This window comes from Hippopotamus amphibius, chromosome 1 (genome assembly GCF_030028045.1).
Source record: "Hippopotamus amphibius kiboko isolate mHipAmp2 chromosome 1, mHipAmp2.hap2, whole genome shotgun sequence".
NCBI lineage: Eukaryota > Metazoa > Chordata > Mammalia > Artiodactyla > Hippopotamidae > Hippopotamus > Hippopotamus amphibius.
In genome coordinates, this window is record NC_080186.1 from 112915265 (window position 1) to 112928053 (window position 12789).

General features: G+C 44.0%; 3 non-coding genes across 3 annotated transcripts; 1 reads left to right on the forward strand and 2 right to left on the reverse strand.

Annotated features, from left to right (window-relative positions):
• Window positions 1-3529: 3529 nt before the first annotated feature.
• TRNAH-GUG (transfer RNA histidin (anticodon GUG)) lies at window positions 3530-3601 on the reverse strand. Its single transcript has one exon. It is a non-coding gene; the product is annotated as a tRNA-His (tRNA).
• Window positions 3602-4289: 688 nt separating this feature from the next.
• TRNAN-GUU (transfer RNA asparagine (anticodon GUU)) lies at window positions 4290-4363 on the forward strand. The gene has a single exon. It is a non-coding gene; the product is annotated as a tRNA-Asn (tRNA).
• A 6863-nt stretch (window positions 4364-11226) lies between these two features.
• On the reverse strand, window positions 11227-11299 carry TRNAV-AAC (transfer RNA valine (anticodon AAC)). Its single transcript has one exon. It is a non-coding gene; the product is annotated as a tRNA-Val (tRNA).
• Window positions 11300-12789: the final 1490 nt, after the last annotated feature.

Consider the following 12789-nt stretch of genomic DNA (forward strand, 5'->3'; position numbering starts at 1 on the left):
AGAGCTTTGGTTCTGTCTGCCCTCTGCCCAATAACCAAGACACACACCAGTTCTGACCAACGCGCTTTCATTTCCCACCGACATCAACCAGATCTACATGTATTCCCACACCTCTTTCTAAACTACAAACATGCACTTCAACTCACAACTCGTAATTCACAGGTCAGTGTCTCCCATGCATCTCAGAGTCACAAATACTAAACCTCAACACAGCAGTGAGTTCCCTGTTGGCATCACACACCACCCTCTGCCTCAACAGGTTTGGGAGGCACCAAGCGATGGGAGGGCAAAGAGCATGAACACATCCTTAGTGAGGAAGTGAAGCGCGGTATTTTGATTTGAAAGCCACACCTTGATGCTATTGCCTGACGTAAGCCTCCTATGCAAGCCTTTGCTCTGGGTGTGTTTTTTTGTTAGTTTTTTCAGTTTGTTCTGCGTGTCTACCAAAGAGGCCTGTTATTTTCAGAACACGTTTCAAAGGCCTCCCCAAGACTCTTCTGGAGGAGTGTTAGGTAAGTTGCTTGGACCGAAGCATTGGTGCTTCAGTGGTAGAATTCTCGCCTCCCACCCGGGAGACCCGGGTTGGACTCCCAGCCCATGCATGGATTTTTTCCGTCGGTTTCCCCCCTTAAAATGGGTGGTTGCTCGGCCGGTTTTAGTCTTCACTAGATGACAATAAGCGTGCATATATATACGTATATGTTTTATATATATATATATATATATATATATATATTTTTTTTTTTTTTTTTTTTTTTTTTTTCCCCAGCCCTCTGATACCTTGAAGAGAGCGTGTCTTTGAAGCCCAAAGTGTGTCTGCTGGATCTGTACGGTTTGGAATACTTGAAACTGAAACCATTGTTACTACAGACCCTTTCTCCTAACCTATCCTTGGGCTACATCGCACTATGGAGTGGAGATCAATAAATGACAGTCACTGAAGGACCATAGCTGTGGCAAGAGAAGCGTCAGGGGCCCAAGGAGGGGGACGTTTGTGGGGAGGAATTCGTGTGGAGATGAAGGAAGTCGGGGAGGGGGGCCTCTGACCTTCCTGGGAGAGGTAGGCCCTGGTTTCCTGGTCTTGGTAAAATTAAGAACAAAGATGAGCCCCCAGTGGAGAGGCGCACCCACGAGAAAATCTTTTTATCTTGCCTTTTGGTTTTACATTCCACCACTCTAATCTTGCGGTCAGTAGATATTTGCTTTGTATTATTAACACTCTTTAGGACTGTTTGAGGATTACGAAAACAGGGAGCAGATAGCAGAGTTCTCATATTTACTCCTTCTTTGCACACAGTTTCCTCTAGTATTTATGTCTTGCATTTACGTGATACATTTGTTACAATTAATAAACCAATGTTGATACATTATTATTCACTAAAGTTCATGGTTTGCATTAAGGTTAACTCTTTTACTATCTCTATAGTTTTGCCTTCAATGTCGTACAATTAGAGTCATACAGTATGCAGTCTTTTCAGACTGGCTTTTCACTTAGTAATACGCATATAAGGTTCTTTCATGCCTTTTGATTATAGCCCATTTCTTTTTATTGCTTAGTATTATTCCATATTTTGTTCAATACATTCACCTATTGAAGGGCATCTTGCTTCCAGTTTGGGGCAATTGTTAATAAAGCTGCTTTAAACTTTCTTGTGCAAATTTCTGTGTGGAGATAAATTTTCAGTAGATCTCTGTAAATACCTAGGAGGAGTACGATTATTAGATCATATTATAAGGCTATGTGTAGCTTTTGTAAGAAACTGCCAAACTCGCTCTATAAGTGGCTGTATCATTTTGGATTCCTTCAAGCAGTGAATGATGATTTCTCTTGTTCCACACATACACTAGCATTTGGTATTGTTAGTTTTTTTAATTTAATCATTCTAATGGGTGTATAATGGTATCCTGTTGTTGTTTTCATTTCCAATTCCCTAATGACATATGATGTTAAGCATTTTTTCATATGCTTAGTTGCCATCTGTATATCTTCTTTGGTGGGGTGTCTGTTTAGATCTTTTTTGCAATTTTTAAAATTGGATTAAAAATTTTTCTTATTACTGAGGTTTAAGAGCTCTCTGTACATTTTAGATAAAGTCCTTTATCAGATACTTGTTTTCCAAATATTTTCTCCCAGTCTGTGGCTTGTCTTTTCACTCCCTTAACAGTGTCTTTTGCAGAGCAGAGATTTTCATTTTAATGAAGTCCAATTTATCAATTTTTTCTTTCATCAATGGTGCTTTTGGTTTCATACCCAAAAAACTTAGTGTCAAGCACAAGGTCACATAGATTTTTCTCCTATGCTATCTTCTAGAAGTTTTATATTTAGCGTGTTCCTTTTAGGTCTATGAACTATTTTGAGTTATGTTTTGTGAAAAATGTAAGGTCTGTGTCTAGATTTGTCTGAGATTCTCTTGCAGCTTGGCTTCTGCATAGAAATTATGTTTTGTCATTAGATGCACTCAAGAGAAATTGCAGAAGTGAGAAGAGGCAATTTTCTGCAGCTGTTGCTGGTGGCAAATAAGGAAACATTTTTCAAGTGCTCTTCAGTGGCAGTAAATATTCCACTTTTCTATGACCTGTCTCATGGCTCCCCTTCATTCCCTCATACTAAAACCTCTAGGATAGAAGCCATTGGTCTTGCTTTCCCTGCCAAATTCCTGTCCATAGCTCCCTTTTCTTCAATGGACGTTTATTCTCATATCCACAAATAACTAGTAGAATGGCATTCATATGAGCCTTTCCCCAATGCTGTAGTCTGAAATGACCAAATGTCCATCATTTGTGACATAGTTTTACATTAGTGTAATTCTTATCATCAACACCAAAATTAAGGTGTGAGAAACTCAATAACATGCATATTATGGAAAACATAATGTTGCTTGTTAACAGCTAGATAGAAAAATTATATACTCATTCACATGAACTTGAAGAAAGGGCAAGCCTAATCTGAGGGGGTGGACCCATCAGAGACGTTTAAAGCAGCGGCGGATGCGTAAGCACTACCTGGAATGTATCAAAGAGCCATGCTTGAATAACAAAAATTTTCTGTCGATCCTGGTGATGAGCACACATTTCCATATTCAAATAGCTGCCCATTAATGATTTGTGCATTTTGTTCTGTAAACACTCCTTAATAATTTCCTTTTTAGCCTAAAAATTGGCGATCAGATGTCAGAACATCCAGTGTAGACCATGACAGGTTTGCAGTATATTCTAAACTCTTTAAAATCTGTTTTATTTTGTGTAAAAAAGCATGACTGATGTTTGAAACATTTCCACCAAAAACAAAATCGCCGTATGACTAGACCATTTCCTTCGTGGAAGCTACACACAAGACTCATTTAGAACTTGAACCTGAACTTTAGATATTTTCTCTTAGGTAGTAAGAACTGGAGCACATCCAGAGCTCTATAGCCTAGTGCACTGATGAGTTGACCTCCATTCTTCTGTGACCTTACTCTGTCTGGTGGCCAGCGACAAGCCAAGAGTTGCTTTGGTAGATACAAAACGCAAAATGTGGAGAGAATACTGCCGTGACTCGGATTCGAACCGAGGTTGCTGCGGCCACAACGCAGAGTACTAACCACTATACGATCACGGCGCGCCACCAGGCTTGTGGCAGGCTGCAGCTTTTGCTCTTCTCGTTTTGACATAAATCCGTTCCGGTTACTGCGCTGCTTTCTTATTGGATAATTTCAGGCACTCCTGATTTTCCTTTACATCTTTCCTCCGTTATTCCCTCCCAATTCTGATGCATTTCTCATCTCCCTGCGTCCAGCCCTTGTCTGTGCAGTGGCTTCCAGGAAGTTATCTTTGCTTTGTCCTTGCCTCCCCTGCTTCATTCTCGCCTCTTTATATTTCTCTTTTGTTCAGCTCTCCTCAACCCCTCTTTCCGGCTCCGCGTCCGAGCTGAGGAAGGGGGGCAGCGCCAGGGGCGCAGAAGTGGGGAGAAGGCGGAGCAAACGGGGAGCCATCACGAAGCCCACCTAGCTTTCAGCTTCCCTTGGGCCCCACTCGGCTCAGGCGGGGAGGGTCGTGGCCCCGGGCGTCTCCGGGGCTCCGGCATCTGCGGCTGGAGTGGAGCAAGGCGCGGCGGGGATGCTCGGCTGCCTTTCTGCCTTCGGAATCGCCGGACGCACGGCTTTCCCACGGTTATCTCCGGTGTTCCGAGGCTTTGGAGCCGGTACAACTGTCCTGCTAAAGGCGAGTAGCTCTGTCCAGAGTGGAAGTCATGCTTGCTCTCAATGCGGATGAGGTGGGGGAGGGGGGAGAAGCAGCCTCTGTCAGTTGTCTCTGTGGCGCAATCGGTTAGCGCGTTCGGCTGTTAACCGAAAGGTTGGTGGTTCGAGCCCACCCAGGGACGACTCTCAGTTTGCAATATAAAACTTTTGCGGTTATTTCTACCCTGTACATTTCCCTAAAAGTGCAGAATTCCCACGTTACCCTTTGCCCCTCGAGTCTTATGCACGACAGGAGGATATAAGCCGAGAAGATCACTGATCCTCACAGAAGGGCTCTGGAGGAAAACAAGTCACTTGGAATCCAGAATTCATCGTTTTACTCTGGGTTCCTTTTAGCAGTGAAGCTTTTTCCATTGTTTGTACTAGTATTTACTGAACCCTTTCCATATACTTTTGAAATTAATTTGGTTCTATGCATTTTTCTTTTACAAATAAAAAAATCATTCGTGTGCACATGTCTATAGAGTAGAGTTCTGTAAGAGCAACTACTCTATCATAGTATTTACATGGTTTTGTATATTGTTCCATTCTCTCACCTTCGTTGGCTTATTAGCTATAAGTCTTTCTTTTGTTATTTTAGCGACTGCTTTGGCCTTTAGGGCATACATCTGTAACTTAACCACAACCTGCCTTCAAGTGATGCCACACCTCTTCACATTTCTCCCCTGCCGGCCTTTATGCTATTGTCATGCCTTTTACTTTGCATATGTTATAAACCCCACAATCCATCGTTGTTACTTTTCTTTAAACTGCCCCATGTTTTTAATAAGATTTAACTAGTAATAATAATAATAATAATACCAATAACAACACCACTAATAATAATAATGATACATGTTGTATATTTTCCCTGAAGATGCCATTTTTGTTTTCCTTCATCAATTTGTGTACATCCAGATCTCTACCTGGTGTGTTTCCTTTTTCCTGGAAGACTTCTTTAACATTTCTTGTAGTGTGGGTCTGCTGGTGATGAAGTCTTTCAACATTTGTGTGTCTGTAAATTTTTTTATTTTATTTTCCAAAGACTTTGTGGGAGGAAGAAGCGTAGAATTCTATGTAAACTTTTCCCCCCTCAGTCCTCTAAAGATGTTGCTTCACTGTCTTCTTATATCCACCACTTCTGATGTGAAATCTGATATAATCTTTATTTTTGTTTTCTGTATGCAGCATATCTTATTTTCCTGGCTTCTTTAGAGGTATCTTCTTTTTTGATGGGTTCGAGCAGTTTAAGTACAATGCGTTAGGTGTGGGTTTCTTCGTGTTCCTTGTGTTAGGGTTCATTTGGTTCCTTGGATCAGTGGGTTTATAATTTTAATTATGATTTGAATATTTTCTGTCATTGTTTCTTCAAAAGTATTTTATTCCATAAAATTTCTCCCCAGTGTTTTCAGGGACTCCAATTATATTAGGCCTTTTAAAGTTGCCCTACCCTTCACTTATGCATGCTAGTTAAAAAAGTTTTTTGACTGTGAGTTTCATTTTGGATATTTTAAAATTGATTGTGGCTTTGTGTTCCATGGTCTTTTTTTTTTTTTTTTTTCTTCTGCAATGTCTCATCTGTTGTTAATTCTGGCTGGTGAATGTATTATCCCAGATGTTATATTTTTTGTCTCTGAAGTTTGATTCTTGCTTTTTGTATTTGTTCTACATCTCTACTTAACTGTTTGGACATATGTAACACAGCCAGAATAATTATTTTAATATCCTCTCTACTAATTTTAAATTATATCAGCTCTGGTTCAGTTTTGACTGATTGATTATTCTCCTCCTTATGGGACATGTTTTCCTGCCTCTTTGCGTGCTTGGTATTCTTTGATTGGATACCAGACATTGTCAGAGTTTTCCTTTTGGGAAACTGGCTATTTTGGCAATCCTATTAATCTTGAGATTTATTCTGGGGAACAGTTAAGTGACTTGTAATCAGTTTAATGTCTTTAGATCTTGCTTTTATGACTTCTCAGTAGGTCATTCTAGGACTGAGTGTTCCCACTAGTGAGGCAAACTTCCCAAGGGCTCTGGCCAATGCCCAACAAATGATGAGCAGTCCAGTATGGCTTATGGGAGTGAGTAAGATTTTCTGGTGTGAGCACCAGTCACAGTTCTAGGGTCTTTTCGAAATATTCTTTCCTTGGCTTCATGCAGTTTCTCTGCATGTAGGCCATGACCAGAACTCTGCTGACTACCTGAGGAAGATCTTTTTCATAAGTCTAGGGGTCTCTCTTCCATCTCTGTCATCATTGGATCTTTGTCCTATGGACTCCAGCTGCCTTGCTCTCCAAAGAATCTCAGCTTTATCTCCACTCGAGGACCTAACCTCAGATTCTACTCCCCATGCCCAGCTTGGAATCTCTCTGAAAGCAGTAAGCTGGGCCAATGGTAGGGCTCACCTTGTTTGTTTCTCTCCTTTGTTGCCTGATTTCTAGTGTCTGGAAAACTAGTATTTCATGTCTTTTTTCTTTTTCTTTTCTTGAGGGCAGGAAAGTACTCAATAATTTCTGTCACTCCACATTTGCTAGAAGCTGAAGGCATCTTTTTATATGTTCCTTTTTATATGTTTATATGGCTTCAATAGGAGTTGTGCTTATTTATATTCCAATGTATTATTCCAACTTGATGAAAGATCCTTCTTCTTGCCAGTACAACAAGCTTTCTATACATCTATCTGATATTCTAAAAAGGGGAGTGGTGCTCTCCTGACTCAACTAAGCAAGAAATACAACAGAAGGACAATGTGGACATTACCCAGAGACATCCTATTGCATATGTTCAGCAACTAAACCTCCAAGAAGTTTAGAAAGTCTTCCAACAATTGTAATTGTTCTCAGTGGTGATCTACATAAACAGCTCCAGAGAAGGCTGACTAGAATGATCTGAGATTGCTTCCTGACACGCAGCTTATTGACTGGAGGTGGGGAAACCCTCAAACCACTATTCTCAGACATTTGTTCCTCTTCCCTTTCCTTTGTGAATTTCATTTTTGCCTTCGTTGAATGCACACGATCTAGTGACTGGTCTCCTTCCTATACCAGGGTGCATTAGCATGCTGAAAACAGTCTCTATGTGATTCCTTCACAGTGTTTGGCTATTTTTGAAAGAAAAATTATCCCATTTGAGACAAATCATTAGAATCAACAGAATCCTACTGCTGATAATGCATCTTGTGCACACCTGGACACAAAGAATTATTGGCTCACCTTCCCTTGGTTCTTCTGTGGAATCTCATGAGCATAATTGAGCTCTTTGGCTTTTACACACTAAATATGGTTCCTGAACAATCAGTCTCTCTCTCTCTCTCTTTCTCTGTGTTTGTCTTTGTCTGTCTCTTCCTTTCCCTCATACTCTAGACTGCCCTCAATTTTTTAAAATCTTTATCGGAGTATAATTGCTTTACAGTATTGTGTTAGTTTCTGCTGTATAGCAAAGTGAATCAGCTATATGTATACATATATCCCCATATCCCCTTCCACTTGAGCCTCCCTCCCAACCTCCCTATCCCATCTCTTTAGGTCTTCACAAAGCATCAAGCTGATCTTGCTGTGCTCTGTAGTAGTCTCCCACTAGCCATCTGTTTTACATTTGGTAGTGTGTAATGTCAGTGCTACTCTCTCACTATGTCCCAGCTTCCTTTCCCCCTGGTGTCCTCAAGTCCATTCTCTACTTCTATATCTCTATTCCTGCCCTGCCACTAGGTTCGTCAGTACCATTTGTCTAGATTCCATATATATGCTAGACTGCCCCCAATTTTACCTACTTTTCTCTCCTCTTCTGCTTTCCAGGATCTCTCATTAGAATGCCTTCAATCACCGAGTACATATTAGGGGCTTACTCTGGGTGAGATGCTGCATCGTGAGCAAACCCAAGGTCCCTGCCCTGCTAAGCCCACATCTAGAGGCATCCAAAAAAAAAAAAAGGCATGGTGGAAGCATAACAGCTTGGCACTGTGTCCTTTCTAGATGTGTCCTCCCCTCCCCTCCCCTGGCACTAGCAGTGAAAAAGACAGGGAAAACCTAACGAAGAATGGGAAAAGTGTGACTCATGATCTAGAAGGCAGGTAACAAAGAACACCCCTTACGCAAATTTTAAAAAAATAAATAACACTTCAGGAAAACAGCGAGTCTCCAGTGACAACTCCTGAATTCCTGAAGTAGACATTGCATGTGTTTTACACTTCTTAAAAGTGACAGTGATGGCCATACTCACCAACATCCCTTAAAGTACTGACACTTCCTCTTAATCTGTTACCATATGGCCACTTTATAATCTATAAAAATACGAGACAAATTACCCAAAAATGGTGGGTGGAAAAATTAACACAGTGACTTCTAGAATTATAAGACAATCTCCATTTAAAAGATATAGTATATTTAACTTACTGCAACACATATTTTTAAATTTTATAAACTTAAATATTTATGGAATTTAAGTTTGCTTATTGGACCAGTAAAACTAGTATAAGAAAATTAGGCAGCTCACTGTCATTAGGATTTTGAATAGAAAATAAATCTGAGAATTTTACAAACATAGAACTAGAGTTCTTTGCTACCAACATTTTCTTCATTATTAGAAAATCTGGAAGACAACATAAAATAGCTTTTAGACTGAAATTATTAAACTGGTGTGATGCATACAAGGAGTCATCATTAGCAGTATGACATGACACAGACATTGTCTACGCCATTATGTCAATTATTAGAATTCTTTAAAGTCTTTTTTTTTCTTTTGCCTAGCACCAAAGACCACAAATTTATCCAGAGCTAAACTTTTTTTGGGGCTACACTTTTTCCCCCCAAGTTACATGTCACCAAGAAAGAAAGTTCAAGAAAAAGTAAAAACAAAAACTCAATCCATGGATGCCATCCACTGGGATCCTGGAACTAGAAGCTCAGTGACTACCCCACTTTGGAGAGAGGCACAGTGGAATATATACTACAAGTCAGAATGCCTCTGTCTGCTTGGACTCAGATTGGACCCAGGACCAGGTCAAGGCCAGGACAGCATAAAACTAAGTACCATTATTGCAGGGCAGCCACCCTCCTGACAGCATCCATGCAGACAATTCTGGGAAGCTCTTGAGAACTTTCCCCCTCTCTTTGACTCATTTCCCATCTGCTCCCCTCATCCTCCTACTACAGGAAATATCCTTCACCTTCTGTCTGATCAGAACCCTTTATGTTCCCTGGGGGCACAGAGAGCCAGGCAAGAGCCAAGGGGGCAGCTGTACCTCCCTGAAGTGTCTCTCCTGAGATAGGTGGTTCTAGCACTCAGACTGACCTAAGACCCCACTGCCCACCAAAGGAATGGAGAGGAGTCTGGAGGGCGGTCGGTCCTGGGGGATTTCTACCAGCACGGAGTGAGCCTGGCCTGCACTTGGGGGAGAGCCAAATAAAACACCACCTGAAGCTTCTCTACAGCCTGAAGAGAACAGATTCTAGGTTCTTGAAGCGGCAAGAGGGGCCTCCTCGCGAGGACAAAGGCTTCCCCTGGCCTTGGAGGACAGGTCCTTCAGAAGCTGGTTTTGAGGGAGATGCCAAAGAAAAGGAGCAACGGTGGCCCATCTAGTGGTCTTGAGTTGAGATGTCTGCAAGTTACTCTCAAATGGTGTAGTAAATTGTGTATATGGAGAGAAAGTGAGAAAGCAAACGTGGGAAACTTGTTAGCTGTACGGTTAGGTGCAGAATATAAGATGTAAGTATTTCAAAATTTTTGTATATTTAAAAGGTTTTGTTTTTGTTTTCTTAATGAGCTTTTTGGGAACTCAAGTCTCAGGTTCTCTTTGGATGAAAACGCCATATGTGAGACACTAGGTGTCTGAAATAAAGGAAGAAAAGAGTGGAGGGTAGAAACCCCGGTGGGTCATCGCATTTCCCCTCCCCCACCTGAAGAGCACCTGGCAGTAGGAACGGGGCACAAGGTCTTGCATGGGCCTTCGGGCAAACTACCTCTGGTCGGAAAGAGGAAGATTTAGTGCAATTTAGAGCTTTCCTGACCTGAAATTGAATTCAAGACGCAACAGTAAAAGCGCTCAATTGTAGCTACCAGGCAACCAGACATAACAAACCTCTCTCTAATTTGGCCTCTCTAGTTGAAAACTGTGACAGTAAAGGTTACATTTTTGACAATGGCAGAGCAGAAAAGGAGGCGAGTCCCAGGGCCCACGGCTGAATGCAGCTGTGCAAGTCTCCCAGCCCTTGGCCCGTTGCTCACTGCCCTTCACCTCTCAGGGCCAGGGAGAGGCTTTGGGCTCTGAGGCCAGGCCGCAAGGTAACTGGCTGGGTTCACATCCTGGTCTAGCTTTAGCGCTGTGTGCGGTGGAGCCAAGGTTATGCTCTTTTTCTGAACCTGTTTCCTTCTGTCAGGGGCTAACTTGATTCTCAGCGGGTTGGTGAGGCGTGGTTGCTTCTACTTGCTAATCTCTGACCTGACTGCAGGGCGCTCCTGATAACCGCACGTGTAAGGACTCCTTTTCGGGCCCCTAACCAGCTGCAATTCTGGAGCCTGATACTCGTCTGTCTTTGGGTGGAGCACCCCGTGCGGAGTTGGGCTCAGTCTCTTTTGTTCTGTCACACAAATCGAGGTGTTCCGCAAGTGTGCTGTGGTGGTGGTGGGCGGGGCGGTAAGCAAGTGAGCTTCACAGCGAGAAAGGTCTTCTTTTCAGGGACAAAATACGTGTCAGCGTGCAGAGGAGATTTAGGCGCCAGATGAGACTGTGAGGGGATTTCCGAATGTAAAGAAAACCTTAACTTGGCTTTCTCCTGTGCCCTCCTTGGACTGTCTGTAGCTTTGTCCTCAAAGTGACCCAGAGCAGAGAAAGGAGAGCTGGTTCCTCGTGCTGAGTAGGCTTTCAGGTAATAACGGAACTCCTCCTGTGTTTTGGGGGAATAAAAACGTAGCTGCACGCGTTACCACAATCCATCCCACTCGCCCGTTGTTTTTTTTTGTTTGTTTGTTTTTAAAAGTGAATGTAAGTTTCAGGAAAAACTTCGCATGTTTCCGCCCGGTTTCGAACCGGGGACCTTTCGCGTGTTAGGCGAACGTGATAACCACTACACTACGGAAACGACAGACACAGCCTACTAAATGACACACCCAAGAACTGCACCTCTTGCCACAACTGCCCACAATTTTGAAAGAAAAGGATCCTGGGAGCACGGACGACACCTCAGGTAAGGAGACTGCAGCTCCCTTAAAGGCCCTGGTTTAGGGTTCGTCACCTCCTCCGGAGCGAGGTCCCTGGGGCCAGCGGAGTCTAGCTTCGGGCTCCCACATCCCACGCAGGGTCTCCAGTTCCTCAGCTACGCACCCGAGGGCAGGGGTCGCCCCCGCTGACTCCCCAGCTCCCGGACGCCGCAGGAGCCTGGGATTAGGTGCCTCTGAGCCCCAGGCGACGCGGACGCCCAGCAATGTAGACGCCGGCCCTCCCGCACCGCGGACCCGCGCCTCGGTGGCCCTTCTCAGGGCGCCGGCGGTCAGGGCTCTGGGCTCTGGGAAACGAGCGCTGCTTCGACTCCCACTCGGCAACCGCTCCGCCCGCCGCCCTCTCTGCCCCGAAGCGCCCGACCCGCGCGCTCTTTCCTCACGAGCCCTTTCGCCTCAGCGCTTCTGTGGCGTCCTCCGCGCCGTTTTGATGTGGGAAGACATTCTGGAACCTTTTTGAAACATTGAAAATGTTGAAGTATGTGGGCCGAGCGATGGGATTCAGAATGTCCTGCTTGAGCAGTGGAGGAGCTGAGGGTGCGGGGCGTGGAGACTAATATCACCCTGTTTGGTCCTGAGGGATGGCTGGTTAGCCAAAGACGGGTAAGATTCCTCAGAGGAGGAACAACCTAAGACAGGCACAGCCGCAGAGGGGCCAACAGGGGTGGTGCATAGAGCCTTCCTTATATCACCGTGTTTGGCCCTGGAGGATGACTGGTTAGCCAGAGACGGGTAAGATTCCTCAAGGGAGGAACAACCTAAGACAGGCACAGTCACAGAGGGGCCAACACGGGTGGGGCACAGACCCTTAATCCTTCTGAGAGAGGTCTCCTTCCCCCAGGGCTGCTTTGCTCTCCACACCCAGCTCAAATCAGGACCCAGGAGGCAAACAAAGATCATTGCCCCCAGTCATGTGAGGCCTTTGATTGTTTATGGGATTAACCTGGGAGTGTCAGACCCTTAGACTATGCCGAGAACTCAATAAAAGCAACGTGGGATCAATCAGCAAGGCTCTTGATCCGAGAGGTCTTGAGCCCCCCGGTCCCACTTTTCTCTTCAGTCTGTGTCTGTGTCTTCTTCAAGCTTGCGGCACCCGTCACTCACCTCGAGTCGCCGAGCTGGTCTCGGCATTTTGAGTTTTTATTTTTTGCCTTTTCTTTTTTTTGTTGTTCTTTTGAGGGATCTCCTCGCTCAGCAATCTTCACTCCCTCCCCACAAGTGGGAGGTGCCCCAAGGTCCACATGCAGTAGAGTCTCTGCACTGAATCCTTAAGCCAGTGAGGTTGAGCCCCTGGCTCCCAGGCTGGGAGAAGGGGGGATGTGATGAACAGCCTCTGCAGCCCTTCTCAGGGTTC